Consider the following 13,845-nt stretch of genomic DNA (forward strand, 5'->3'; position numbering starts at 1 on the left):
GAAGTAAACCTTGAAAAATCAAATTTGCATGTATATTAGAGAAAACATAGATTCAAGGTTTATAGGGTTGCATGTACACCATAGGAGTGTTAGAATGCTCAAAACCCATCACGTATCGCGTTCCGGCCTGGTGTCTCGATGGATGGTTCGGTGACGAACGCCCAACATACCACAAGGGAACGCCCAACGTTCGTGTCACCAGAGGACTTTTGGGCTTTCTGTTTTGGGCCTTTGTGGACCAAGTTTGGATTTGGGCCTTAGAGGGCCTAGTTGGTAGTTGGGCCTTAGTGGGCCCAATGGGCTTGGATTATTATTGGTCCAGGAATTGTTAGGATTTTGGGTAAGGCCCATATGAAGTTGGGCCCAATTTAGAAAATTGAGCCATAAGTGGGACATTATTAGGCTTGGTGACAATATATGGATTTGGGCCTTCATGTTATGGATTTGGGCTTATGTCATTGGTCCATTTAGATCAGGGGTAAAATGGACATTTTACCCTAAGATGGATTATTGAGTCTTGACTAAGTGTTATTTTGGTACTGATAGCTCGGGGAGCCGAAGGATTAGCAGTTTGGGGAAGTGCCAGTTAGCAGCCAGAGGAGTATCAACAGGACTTCAGCAGTGCAAGGTGAGTCTCTTCACTGTTTGTATGGGTCTACGGCCACAACGCCGACCCATTTAGTTTATGTATGGTAAGAAGAACTGGGGGTTAGCCCTAGGCACTATGTATGAAAGACCAGGGGATGGCTCCTGGCACACAGTATGTTATTATGTATGGTAGGAAGACCCGGGGGTTAGCCCTATGTAATATGCATGAAAGACAAGGAGGTGGCTCCTGGAACACTGTATGCTCATTAGCTAAGTATAGTAGTATGTATGCTAGTTGTCTTTGTGATACTTGCATGGAAGACCAGGAGGCGGCTCTTGGCACTTGTCTGTAAGACCCAGGGGGTGGCCCCCGGCTTGGCATGAAAGACCATGAGGCGGCTCGTGGCATAACAACAAGACTATGTGTGGCACATAGCACTTTATTTGATTGATATGTATGGCTCACAGTATCTATGGCATGTATGGCCCAATTAATATGTATGGTATGTGGTATTTGGGGAACTCACTAAGCTTCGTGCTTACGGTTTACTGCTTTGGTTTCAGGTACCTTCAATTTTCAGAAAAGGAGCTCGGGACGATCGCAGCGCATTCACCCATATTATTCCGCATTATGTGATCTTTGGGATTAGACTCTGATATTTATTTTAAATGAATCGTTTTAAATGTTCGGAACAAAGTTGTTAAGAGTTTTTCTATTATATAAAAATGAAATTTTTGGTCCTGAATTGTGGGATGTTACAAGTTGGTATCAGAGTCGTGGTTTGAGGGATTCGGGCACACTCTCGGGTGTGTATGAACTAAAACTAAGGAATTGGTATGAAAAGTTTTCAAAGGAAATTCATTTTTATAAAAAGTTTTTAAAAAGAGAAAAAGGGGTGATGCGTGCAGTTGACTGAGCTCAAGTAAGTGGTTCCCAAAATACCAATACATGTTTGTTTTGTGATATGATATGATTATGTGATTCGCATGCTATATTAGAGCTAAGGATCTAGGATAATGCGTGTTTACATGAGCTTGTAGAATTGCATGCTAGAACTGATCAGCCAGTCGTAGGATAGCCTGTTTAGGTTATGCCTGATTGTATGAGCCTTTGAATTACATGCTCGTATAGATTCCTGATAAGAGGATAGAGTGGCTTGTTTGGTTAGATTTTCCGTTTGTCTGAATGCTACTTGCTTTGTGCTTTGTGAAACTTCGAGTGATGGGAGCTAGCTATTAGATGAATACGTTAAGTGCTGGATTTGACCCTATTGCTCAGCTCTCGTATGAGTCTAACCATTGTAGGGATGAGTCCTTTACTCGAAGGATTATCCGAGCCTCGTCACATGTGATGGTATTCATGTAGTGGTTAATTGGCATTATGAAGAGTCTTTCATCAACTGAGGACTGGGTTTGGGATTGGAGATTTCCCTAGGGTAAGCCTAGGATGAGATTAAGGCTGGGAGCAATAGTAGTAGTGAAAGGGACTTGGTGGATTCGAGGCGATTCTTGAGGAAAGTATGGATAGATGTGGAAGGTAGTAGGGGCCTATACTACTGAAAGCATAGGATTCGTACTCGAGTCAAGGAGGGCTGGGATAAAACCAGGAAACTTGTAGTGAGTGTGTGATCCCTCGATAGTAATGAGTATTCTGATGGATCTATGATATGTTGCAGTATGGTGACGCTACGGGGTAGACCAGTGAGCAACTCAGGTACCGGTGAGGGATCAGGCTCGGGCTCTGGAGCTGGACATCTCGATGAGCAGATGAGAGAGTTTATTTCAGCAGAGAGTACACACAGGATTCTGGACCAGACTCCTTTGATCTTCGGTACAGTCAAGGAGGGGATTTTGGAGGTTTTGGATAGCCGCCTCGAGGCCTTTCGGGCCGAGATCGCTACGCGGCAGTTAGGGGCTCCTCTGCGGCCCAGTGTTTATGGATCACCGGGATTCCTCGGAAGGGAGGATCCCATTATTAGCTCTTGTCATCAGGGATCAGAGGTGGTTTACACACCATGTCTTCAGGAGAGTCCACTACATAATTGGATCGTTGCGGAGGTTTCGCGAGCCGTACGCGAGGGTTTACCCAACATTATTAAGCATGTTACTGACAGATTGACTGATAGATTAGAGGAGCAAGCCGCACTCTCACGTGTTGCAAGTGCAGCTGATGGAGCTGGTAGTGAAGGAAATGTGAGTTTGGAAGCGCGACTTGGAAAAAGGAAGCGGACACCAACATCAGGACGATTGAGAGAAGGTGGAGGGTCCGACCCAGCTGAGATGGGTGTTGGAAGTAAGGGAAAACTTGAGGTGTGTGGCAAGTGTGGGGGAACACATGGGTTTGTTTGTCACAAATTTAGGTGTTTCAAGTGTGGGAAAGAGGGCATGTGCACCGGGATTGTAAGAAGGATCAGATATGTTTTCATTGTCACCAGCCAGGTCATTTCAAGTCCCGTTGTCCTATTTCGGAGGCGGAGGGAGTTCAGGTTCCAACGCCCATCGTTCTGCAAGAAGTCAAGATCGAGGTGCAATAGATCGCTGGTATGTAATTCAAATTATCCTTTCTGTAATGATTATATTGTTATGGTACTGCATCAATGTTAGTAAATGTATATTGGAATTACATTTCTCTTAATGTTCGGATTATATGCCATCTGCATACCATGGATTTTAGAGTAGTAGTTAGTGTAAGTCATTTCCTTTTTGTTGGTTCGAAAGCGTTCGGTATTATCTTGGTTAGGGTCAAGATCGGTTCAGGGGAATTACGTGACGGTCTGCAGTCAGGGTTCAGCAGGGTGGTTATCTACCATCGTCGTCTTCGGTAGTTTAGTCTTTGTGCTAGGGTTAGCTTTTGGAAGCATCAAGAGAAGCAGTCTATCGCTGAAGAAGTTGATCTGAGTATCGGCTAATTGGGTTTTAAGATTGAGAGGGACATCAAACTAAGCATTTATGGCCATTAGTATTAGGATTTCAGGAAGCATTCATCTAGTCTTCAGTGATTGTGCGATCTTTGGAGTAGGCTAGTAAAGGATCGCTAGCAAGGTTAGGCGTTGGTAGTAGCGTGTCTATCGTATAAGGAAGGAAGGAATGGGAATCCTCCGATTCTCGCTTGCCTTAAAGACTTAGTCGAAGCTAAGTGGGGAAGAAACGATCATGTAAACAGAAACAAGAGCAGTTTTGAAACTGGGATAAGTTTCGCACCCATACCAGGAAGAAAGGAGGCCCAAGCGGCTGTGTGGAGTGAGGGTAGTGTAAGTTGGAAGTTCGGGAAACTTGCCAACATTGAGATCGCATTCTCGTGATGGTTGATAGCAGGTCTTAAGAAATCAGGATGGGGAAATGTCAGTTAGGATATGAGTTCTTCTCAGGATATTAGATCGTGCATGTATGCTCGATTATAGGTATGTTTGGATTAGTAGTCAGCGAAAGACCATGGTCAGCGGTTGAGTAGTAAGGAAATTTATATGAGACTGCGGGTTAGCCGTAGCATTCACTAGTAGCCGGTCAGCGTGGAAAGTGTTGTAAGACTGCGGGTTAGCCGTAGCATCCACTAGCAGCCAGTCGGTGTGGAAGGTGTTGTCAGACTACGGGATAGCCGTAGCATTCATCAGTGGTCAGATAGTATGAGAAATGTGGTAAGACTGCGGAATGGCCCGTAGCATTAGTTGGCAGAGTGTGTAGGAGTGTTGTAAGACTATGGGGGTATAGTAATGCCCGTAGCATTCATGAGTTAGCGGTAGGGGTATAGTAAGACTGCGAGGTGGCCCGTAGCATTTGTTAGTTAGCAGATAGTGTAGAAGTGTTGTAAGACTGTGGGGTGGCCCGTAGCGTTCACTAGTTGGCAGATAGAGTAGGAATGTTGTAAGACTGTGGGGTGGCCCGTAGCATTCGTATATTGGTATAGTAAGACTGCGGGGTGGCATGTAGCACTCGTCAGTTAGCCGTTAGCGTATTGGCATAGTAAGACTACGGGGTGGCCCGTAGCATGCATTAGTGGTCAGATGGTATGGGAACGTCAGACTGCGGGTGGCCCGTAGCATTCCTCGGCCTTTAGTCGGCAGTGAGAATGTATCAAAGGCGTGACTCGCTTGTGGGTTCTTCAGATAGTTTAGACCAGGGCAGGACAACCCGCTCGGATGTGAGTAAGCCACAGTATGATTGGATTCGGAAAGCGGTAGGTCGTTCGAGACCAAGTGTGATGTAATACTACATCATTTCGGGTAGTATTCACCTTTTGTAGTAGATTATGCTGGCAAGTAGTGGTCAGACAGTGCGATCAGGAGTATCAGTAGGAATAATGGGGCCATGAGTGGCTTGGTGGATAGAGCAGTTTTAGATAGCCGAAGTTACTGAGAAAGTCACGGGGAGGGACTGAGCGATTGAGCTTAGGTTCGGCAACTGGTGGGAGTCCGGTAACCGAGGTAATGATAGAGCAGTTGGGGCCAGGGTGGTCCCGGTTCATCTGGAAAGAAGATAAGAGACAGCAGGATCTTCGGACAGGTAGTGATAAGAAAATTATGGAGTGGAGGAGCTAGTTGACCGAGAGGTGCTAAGTCACTCACAGTTGGATTAAATAATCTCAGAGTAAAGGGTTTGACTCTGTTGTGAAGCTCTCGTATGAGTCAAACCGTTGCAGGGATGAATCTTCTACTTGAAGGATTATCTGAGTTTCACGCTGAGTTGATTATTCAGCATTTGTACATAGTAAGTGGAAACATTCAGTGGGTAACAGCGAAGGGACCAGCACTAGAGTGGCTGGAAATTAGTTACAGCGAGGGATCTGTCCTTTGCAGAGACGGAAAAGGTTGTCTCTTATGTACAGTTGCCTTGGGAAAACCATCGATTGCGCAAGGTAATGGTTGGACCTCAGGAGGTCAAGTGTAGCGGTCCTTTCGGGGATCGGAGTGAGCAGACAAGGTTAAGCGCTGTATAATAATGATTGTGAGCATTTAGGCTAGCTTGGAGTGGCTACAGTGACCCATGAGAAGTACCCGAGATAAGTATCCGCAGGTGACTTTGAGGACGAAGTCTAATTTAAGTGGGGGAGAGTTGTAACGCCCCGTTTCGAATCGTTTCCTTTTCGGGGTGGTGATCAAGGAGTGGGTATTATTTGAGTTAGAACCATTGAGGATTTGAGTTTGGGCTCATTTGGAGGTGGATGATGTAGTTTGAATGATCCAATTATTCGGTTTGTGTTTTGGAGTCCAAAGGTATCGGTAAAGGCATTGGTTCGGACCTTTTATGGATTTTGGATTTAATGTTAGTTGGTTTTCAGGCTAAATAAAGTTGATAGAAGCGTAGGGCTTCTCGTTAGCTTTCCGTGGATACAAAGAACGTCAAAATCGGAGTTATAACGAAGAAGTTATGGCAATTTGAAGTTAGAAGGGTTTTGGGTCAAAATCGAGTACGCATGGCGTACCAAGTAGGAACGCATGGCGTTCAAAAGGAAAATGGATGCGGGTGCATTGGGCAGATTAAACCCTAAATTTAGGGTCTTGAACACTATTTAAATACCTTAACTCACCTCCAACCCTCATTTCCTTCAGCCTCCATCCTCCCTAACCCTAAGAACGAAACCCTAGCCTCCATTTGAGAGATTCTTGAACTTCAAAGTGATTTATGTGTGTTTTGGTGCTTGAAGAAGAAGAAGGAACTTCTAGAAGAGTCATTGCTTGACTTGGAGCTTTTGGATCCAAGCTTTGTGCACCTAGATCTATCTACTGGAGGTATAAAGTTTCAACCTTGACAGCTCTTTCATGTAGATCTAGCTAGTTTGTTTTTGGTTATGGTTTTGGTCCCTTTGTGGTGGTTCTTGTGAGTAGAAGTTACTCCAGAACCTTTCAGCTTCATATTTAGTCCTTGTTGAGGTTATGGAATCAAAAATTTTGGATCTTGATAGATAAAAACCCTCCATGCATGATTTGGAAGTCATTTGATGAAGTTTGGGACTTAGGGTTTTAATTTGGGTCCCATTGAGTTATGCTAAGTCATAAAGTTAGTAACTTTATGACTTAAGAAGCCCATTTGAGTCAGATCTGGAAGTTTGGACTAAGTTCTTAGGGTAAAAGTTTGCATCTTGGCCCCTTTATGGAGTTAGAAGGCTTGAAATCTTGATTGGGTCCTTTTGGACCATGCAAACATTCCAAGTTGACAACTTTATGGATTAAGACGCTGATATGGACCTATTTGGCAGTTCTGAATGTTGGGCTTAAGCTATTAAGTCATAAATGCATTTTTGGATTTTGGCCGGGAACGCAGGGCGTTCTGGCCTGGTGTCCCGATGGATGGTTCGGTGACGAACGCCCAACGTACCACAAGGGAACGCCCAACGTTCGTGTCACCAGAGGACTTTTGGGCTTTCTGTTTTGGGCCTTTGTGGGCCCAGTTTAGATTTGGGCCTTAGAGGGCCTAGTTGGTAGTTGGGCCTTAGTGGGCCCAATGGGCTTGGATTATTATTGGACCAGGAATCGTTGGGCTTTTGGGTAAGGCCCATATGAAGTTGGGCCCAATTTAGAAAATTGGGCCATAAGTGGGACATTAGTGGGCTTGGTGAGAATATATGGATTTGGGCCTTCATGTTATGGATTTGGGCTTATGTCATGGGTCCATTTAGATCAGGGGTAAAATGGTCATTTTACCCTAAGAAGGATTATTGAGTCTTGACTAAGTGTTATTTTGCTACTGATAGCTCGGGGAGCCGAAGGATTAGCAGTTTGGGGAAGTGCCAGTTAGCAGCTAGAGGAGTATCAGTAGGACTTCAGCAGTGCAAGGTGAGTCTCCTCACTGTTTGTATGGGTCTACGGCCACAATGCCGGCCCATTTAGTTTATGTATGGTAAGAAGACCCGGGATTTAGCCCTAGGCATTATGTATGAAAGACCAAGGGATGACTCCTGGCACACAGTATGCTATTATGTATGGTAGGAAGACTCGGGGGTTAGCCCTAGGCAATATGCATGAAAGACCAGGAGGTGGCTCCTGGCACACTGTATGCTCATTAGCTAAGTATAGTAGTATATATGCTAGTTGTCTTTGTGATACTTGTATGGAAGACCAGGAGGCGGCTCTTGGCACTTGTCTGTAAGACCCAGGGGGTGGCCCCCGGCTTGGCAAGAAAGACCACGTGGCGGCCCGTGGCATAACAAGAAGACTATGTGCGACACATAGCACTTTATTTGATTGATATGTATGGCTCACAGTATGTATGGCATGTATGGCCCAGTTGATATGTGTGGTATGTGGTATTTGGGGAACTCACTAAGCTTCGTGCTTATGGTTTACAGTTTTGGTTTCAAGTACCTTCAGTTTTCAGAAAAGGAGCTCGGGACGATCGCAGCGCATTCACCCATTTTATTCCGCATTATGCGATCTTTGGGATTAGACTCTGATATTTATTTTAAATGAAACGTTTTCAATGTTCGGAACAAAGTTGTTAAGAGTTTTTCTATTATATAAAAATGAAATTTTTGGTCCTGAATTTTGGGATGTTACATATATGGATCATATCTAATGTAAATAAAATTCTTCATAAAAAATGAAGTGTTCATTCATATATGAATAATAAAATCATTTATGAATAAACAATATCTTTCAGATTTAGAGATTTATATATGAATACATGATCACCACCTAAATTAATAAAGTTAAAAAACAAAATACTACAAATACAGTAGTTGTTCATATATGAATATAGGAATAACAAAAGAAGCTTTTCCTACAATAAGAAATCAAAAAGACATTGTTAATTAATATACGGATAACATTAGAATTCAATTACTGATACCTTCAACAATGAGTTCTCAACATCTTGTTCGTTCTCACACATTGAAGAATCGAAATCAACATCAATAAAACTTGAATTTAACATCATGCACCAATTGAATTGTAATAAACAACAAAAACAATAATAATATCGATTGAAAATCATGATAAAATCAAAATCAAAACGCAAAAGAAAAAAATTTGAAAATGTGAAAAACCTAATCAGTTTCGACTCTGTCTCACCTAAAAAAGTACAAACGAACTGCTTGAGAATTAAATCAGCTGCAATCAACACTTAAGGTTCTGAATTTAAGATTCAATCATATGAAGAAATTGTAATATGGATCTAAAACTTCACAAAAAATGGAGAAAACAACGCAAATTCGAGAAATACATGTAATTGGTAACAAATTATATAAAGAAAGAATTTTGATAATCAATTCCTAAGCCCTAAGCCCTAATGAGCCACTGCAACTGACTTGGGTAGAGTTCTTGGTGCAATTTAAGGGCAAGTACTGCTCGGCCCAAAATGTGCTTGAGCTAGAAAACCAATTTCTGACGTTGAAGAAGGGAAGTATGTCTATCGATGAATACACCAATAACTTCACATACAAAATGGAGTTTGCTTTGCGTATTGTCCCAGATGAGCTGACAAAAATTGACGGGTACGCAAAGGGACTTCCATGGGAGTATGCGGTGCCAGTGCGTTAGGCACTTACTCTGGAGGCAGCTATCTGGGCTGCCAAGTCTGTTGAAGATATGATTAAGGGGAGAGCCGCCAGCAAGGTTGAAGTTGGCGAAAAGAGAAAGTTTGAAGGAACTTCAGGTTCCAATAAAAAGAATAAGTTCTCGAAGTCTGGTTCGAGGAAATTCAGAGGAGGAGCTGAAGCGAAGTGGTGTGACAAGTGTAAGAAGAAACATGTTGGAAAATGTAGCGAGGAAGTCACTTTCTACAAATATGGAAAGCCTGGGCATTATGCCAATGAATGCACCTTCAATAAGAAAGTTTGATATGGGTGCAATGAAGAGGGGCACATTTTGAGGGACTGCCCGAAGAAGAAAGAGGCATCGAAGCCTAATCTTCCACCAAAACCAAAAGCCAGAGCTTTCCAAATAACAGTGGAAGCCGCAAAGTATGCAGCGGATGTCGCATCAGGTACCTTTCTTGTAAATGGATTGCATGCCAGTTTATTGTTTGATTCCGGAGCGAATTACTCCTTTATATCACATAAATTTGGTGAAAGACTAGCATTGCCTATAGAAAAACTTGATGATGCCCTAATTGTAGAAGTTGATAGTTACAAATTCATACCTGTTAGCGATTGTATTAGGAATATCGTCATCGACCTGAACGGAAACGAATTCCTTGAGAAGTTGTTACCCATTAAGTTGAATGGTTTCGACATCGTTCTAGGGATGGATTGGCTTAGCGCCAATGATGCTGAAATACTGTGCAAGAATAAGATAGTGAGGGTAAACCCTCCTGGAAAAGAGTCATTTATGGTATACGGAGACAAGCACAAAGTAAGTTCTGGAATCATTTCCCTAATGAAAGCCAGAAAATGTTTGTCTAAAGGATGCAGCTCATACTTGGCATTCGTGATCGATGCTAAGAAGGAGAAAAATGATGTGCAAAGTATACCGGTGGTGTGTGAATATCCGGAAGTTTGTCCCGAATAGACTTGTTACCAGGAACAACACCGATAGTAAAAGCACCATATCGATTAGCACCGACAGAGATGAAGGAGCTTATGACGCAACTCCAGGAGTTGTTGGACAACGGTTTCATTAGACCTAGTTCATAACCCTGGGGAGCTCCGGTGTTATTCGTATAGAAGAAAGATGGGAGCATGAGAATGTGCATAGATTACAGAGAGCTGAACAAGGCAACAATAAAGAACAAGTACCCGTTGCCATGGATTGATGAACTCTTCGATCAGTTGCAAGGTTCGAGCTATTTCTCGAAGATCGAACTTAGGTCAGGATATCATCAGCTAAAGGTAAGAGAGCATCATATTGAGAAAACTGCATTCAGAACAAGATATGGACACTATGAGTTTTTGGTTATGTCGTTTGGACTAACCAATGCTCCAACTGCATTCATGGATTTGATGAACAGGGTTTGTAAACCATTCCTCGATAAATCTGTGATAGTGTTCATAGATGATATTTTGATTTATTCAAAAATCAAGCAGGAGCATGACAAGCATCTGCGTGAAGTGTTAGAAGTTCTGAAAAAGGAGAAGTTGTATGCAAAGTTCTCTAAATGTGAATTTTGGATTCAAGAAGTCTAATTTATGGGTCATGTGGTTAACCAAGAAGGAATAATAGTTGACCCAGCGAAGATTGAAGCTGTGATGAAGTGCGAACAACCGAAAAGTCCCACAGAGATCCAAAGCTTTCTAGGATTAGCTGGATATTACCAAAGGTTTATCCAAGGCTTTTCTTCGATAGCTGCTCCATTGACAGCTTTGACCCACAAGGGAGCTACTTATACTTGGAGTGAGAAGCATAAGGTAGCTTTTGAGAAGTTAAAGAAGAAATTATGTGAAGCACCGATTCTTTCTTTACCTGAACGAGTTGATGACTTCGCAGTTTATAGCGATGCATCTGGAGTTAGGTTAGGTTAGGTTGTGTTCTGACCCAAAGGGATAAAGTGATAGCATATGCATCGAGGCAATTGAAAGAACATGAAAAGAACTACCCCAATCATGATCTGGAGTTGGCAGCGGTAGTATTTTCCCTAAAGATATGAAGGCATTACCTCTATGGCACAAAGTGCAAACTTTTCACTGATCATAAGAGTCTTCAATATTTCTTTAATCGGAAGGAATTGAACATGAGGCAATGACGTTGGCTAGAGTTACTCAAGGACTACGACTGTGAGATACTTTACCACCCTGGTAAAGCAAATATTGTCGCTGATGCTCTCAGTCGGAAGGTAAACCTTGAAAACAAAAGGCTAAGAGCGTTGAGAATTGAAGTTGTCTCGACAATTGTGGAAAGCATAAATAAAGCTCAGGAGGAAGCTTTAGAGAAAAATGACCAAAAAGAAGAACGTTTGGACAAAACGTTAGTGTTCAATACAAACGGTCAAGGACTGAAGGTATTCCAAGATAGGATTTGGGTACCTAAGAAAGGAGGAATAAGATATCTTCTGATGGAAGAAGCTCACAACACCATTTACTCGATTCATCCCGGCAACAAGAAAATGTATAGCGATCTAAAACCCTACTACTAGTGGCCGACAATGAAGCTCGATGTTGCAAAGTATGTGGCCGAGTGTGTGACATGTGCGAGAGTTAAGGCACAACATCAGAAACCGTATGAGAGTTTAGAACCTTTACCTATACCCATGGGTAAATGGGAAGACATCACCATGGATTTTGTGACTAAACTGCCCAGAACGAAAAGCGGTCACGACATGATTTGGGTGGTCGTTAATCGATTCACAAAAGGTGCACATTTCATAGCAGCCAATGAGAAGTGGTCTGTGGAAAAGCTTGCAAAGGTTTACGTGAAAGAGATAGTGAAAGTTCACAGTGTTCCTTTAACGATTGTATCAGATGGTGATAGTCGTTTCACGTCAAGGTTTTGGAGAAGTCTACAAGAGGAATTGGGTACAAAATTATGTTTAAGTACAACTTACCATCCGCAAACCGATGGTCAGAGCGAACGAACGATTCAAACATTGGAGGATATGCTGAGAGCATGTACCCTGGAATTCCAAGGTAATTGGGATGAACATTTACCTCTAGTAGAACTTTCCTACAATAATAGTTTTCACTCGAGCATCAAGATGGCACCTTATCAAGCTTTATATGGACAAAAGTTCTGAATGCAGTCGTGTTGGCTTGAAGTTGGGGAAAAGCAGTTTATGGGACCCGAGATAGTTCATCAAACTGCTGAAAAGCTGAAAGTGATTAGAGAAAGGATGTTAGCAGCTCAGGATCGTCAAAAGAGCTATGCTGACAAGAAAAGACAACCGATAACATTTGAAGTTGGAGATTCGGTTTTACTTAAAGTCTCGTCGTGGAAGGGACTTATAAGATTTGGTAAAAGGGGAAAGTTGGGTCCAAGGTTTATTGGACCGTTTAAAGTTCTTCAGAGAATTGGGAACCAAGCTTACAAGCTAGAACTACCAGAAGAACTAGATGGTATTCATAACACTTTCCATGTGTGTTATTTGAGGAAGTTCACGGGAGATGTTCCTGACATAATTCCAATTTCTGAATTAAGGTTAGATGAAAGCAAGAGGTTGATCGAAGAACCAGAAGGAATCGTTGACCGTAAGACTAAGAAGTTGCGACGCAAGATGGTCAATTTAGTGCTTGTGCGATGGAAACATACGAATGGTCCAAATCTCACCTGGGAAACAGAGAGTGACATGATGAGTCGCTATCCACATTTGTTTGCTGATGTGTGATTCCGGGGACAGAATCATCCTAAGGGGGAGAGAATTGTAACACCCGTGTTTCTAGGCTAGGAACTACTGATGATGTAATAGTCTAGGTCAACCTTTGTAACTTGTTTTGAAATAATAAGATGTATTATTGATTATTATCTGTTTTATGCTTAATTATTATAATTTAATAAATTAAGGATAAAAATAAGCGTCGAAAATAAATATTAGATGAACCCGGTATCTATGAAGAAAGTTGTAGTGGTTGAAATAAGGATTCCGGAGATATAAAGAATATCGAAATCCGAGTTATAACGAAGAAGTTATGACCTGTCGAAGTTTCGCAACAGAACCGGCACGACGCTGTGTGACGTAAAAAGTGAATTTACGATAAATTGCTTTTTAGCCTTAGTGATCTAAATGAAAGTTGTACTGTTCATTAAACCGAGAGCATGCATAAAAAGAACGCCGAAATCTGACTTCGTATAAGGAAGTTATGATTTTTCTAAGTTTCAGCTTAGCAGTAGACAGTTAAAAACTCGAATTTTAGATCGAGTGATTTTTAGCCGACACAAGCTAAACGATAATCGAAGGTCTCGTCAATAGTAGTACAACGGTAAAAAGACAGATGAAAACGGACGTCGGATGAAGAAGTTATGAATTTTTACGGATTTTTCTGTCCCGGTCTGTTAAAAATAATAAAATTCAAAATAAATTCAAAATTAGTCGACGGAGTCTAAACGAAAGTTGTAGAGTATAATCTCGCGTACGCGTGCATATAAAGAACATAGAAAATGGAGCTCGTATGCAAAAGTTATGAATTTTTGAAGTTCAGGGCACAAAATCCGAAAAATTTCGCATGCATGGCTCGGAATCAGCCACGTCGCCTCTCATGCGAGCCTGCCCCGTGTCCGCCTGCTGATTCGACCGAAGCGAGGTCTAGTCCGAAGCTGACACGTGTCCTCGCCTTTGCTACTGACGCGTGTCTCGGCCTTGCCACCTGTCCGACGCGTGCCCTCCCTTCCCCCTTCGGTCCAAACCCTCGCAGGGTATAAAAGGAGGTGCGAACCCTCCCGGTTCCTACACCACTTTTAC

The sequence above is a fragment of the Lactuca virosa genome, chromosome 2 (genome assembly GCF_052849685.1).
Source record: "Lactuca virosa cultivar CGN04683 chromosome 2, Lactuca_virosa_CGN04683_v6, whole genome shotgun sequence".
Lineage (NCBI taxonomy): Eukaryota > Viridiplantae > Streptophyta > Magnoliopsida > Asterales > Asteraceae > Lactuca > Lactuca virosa.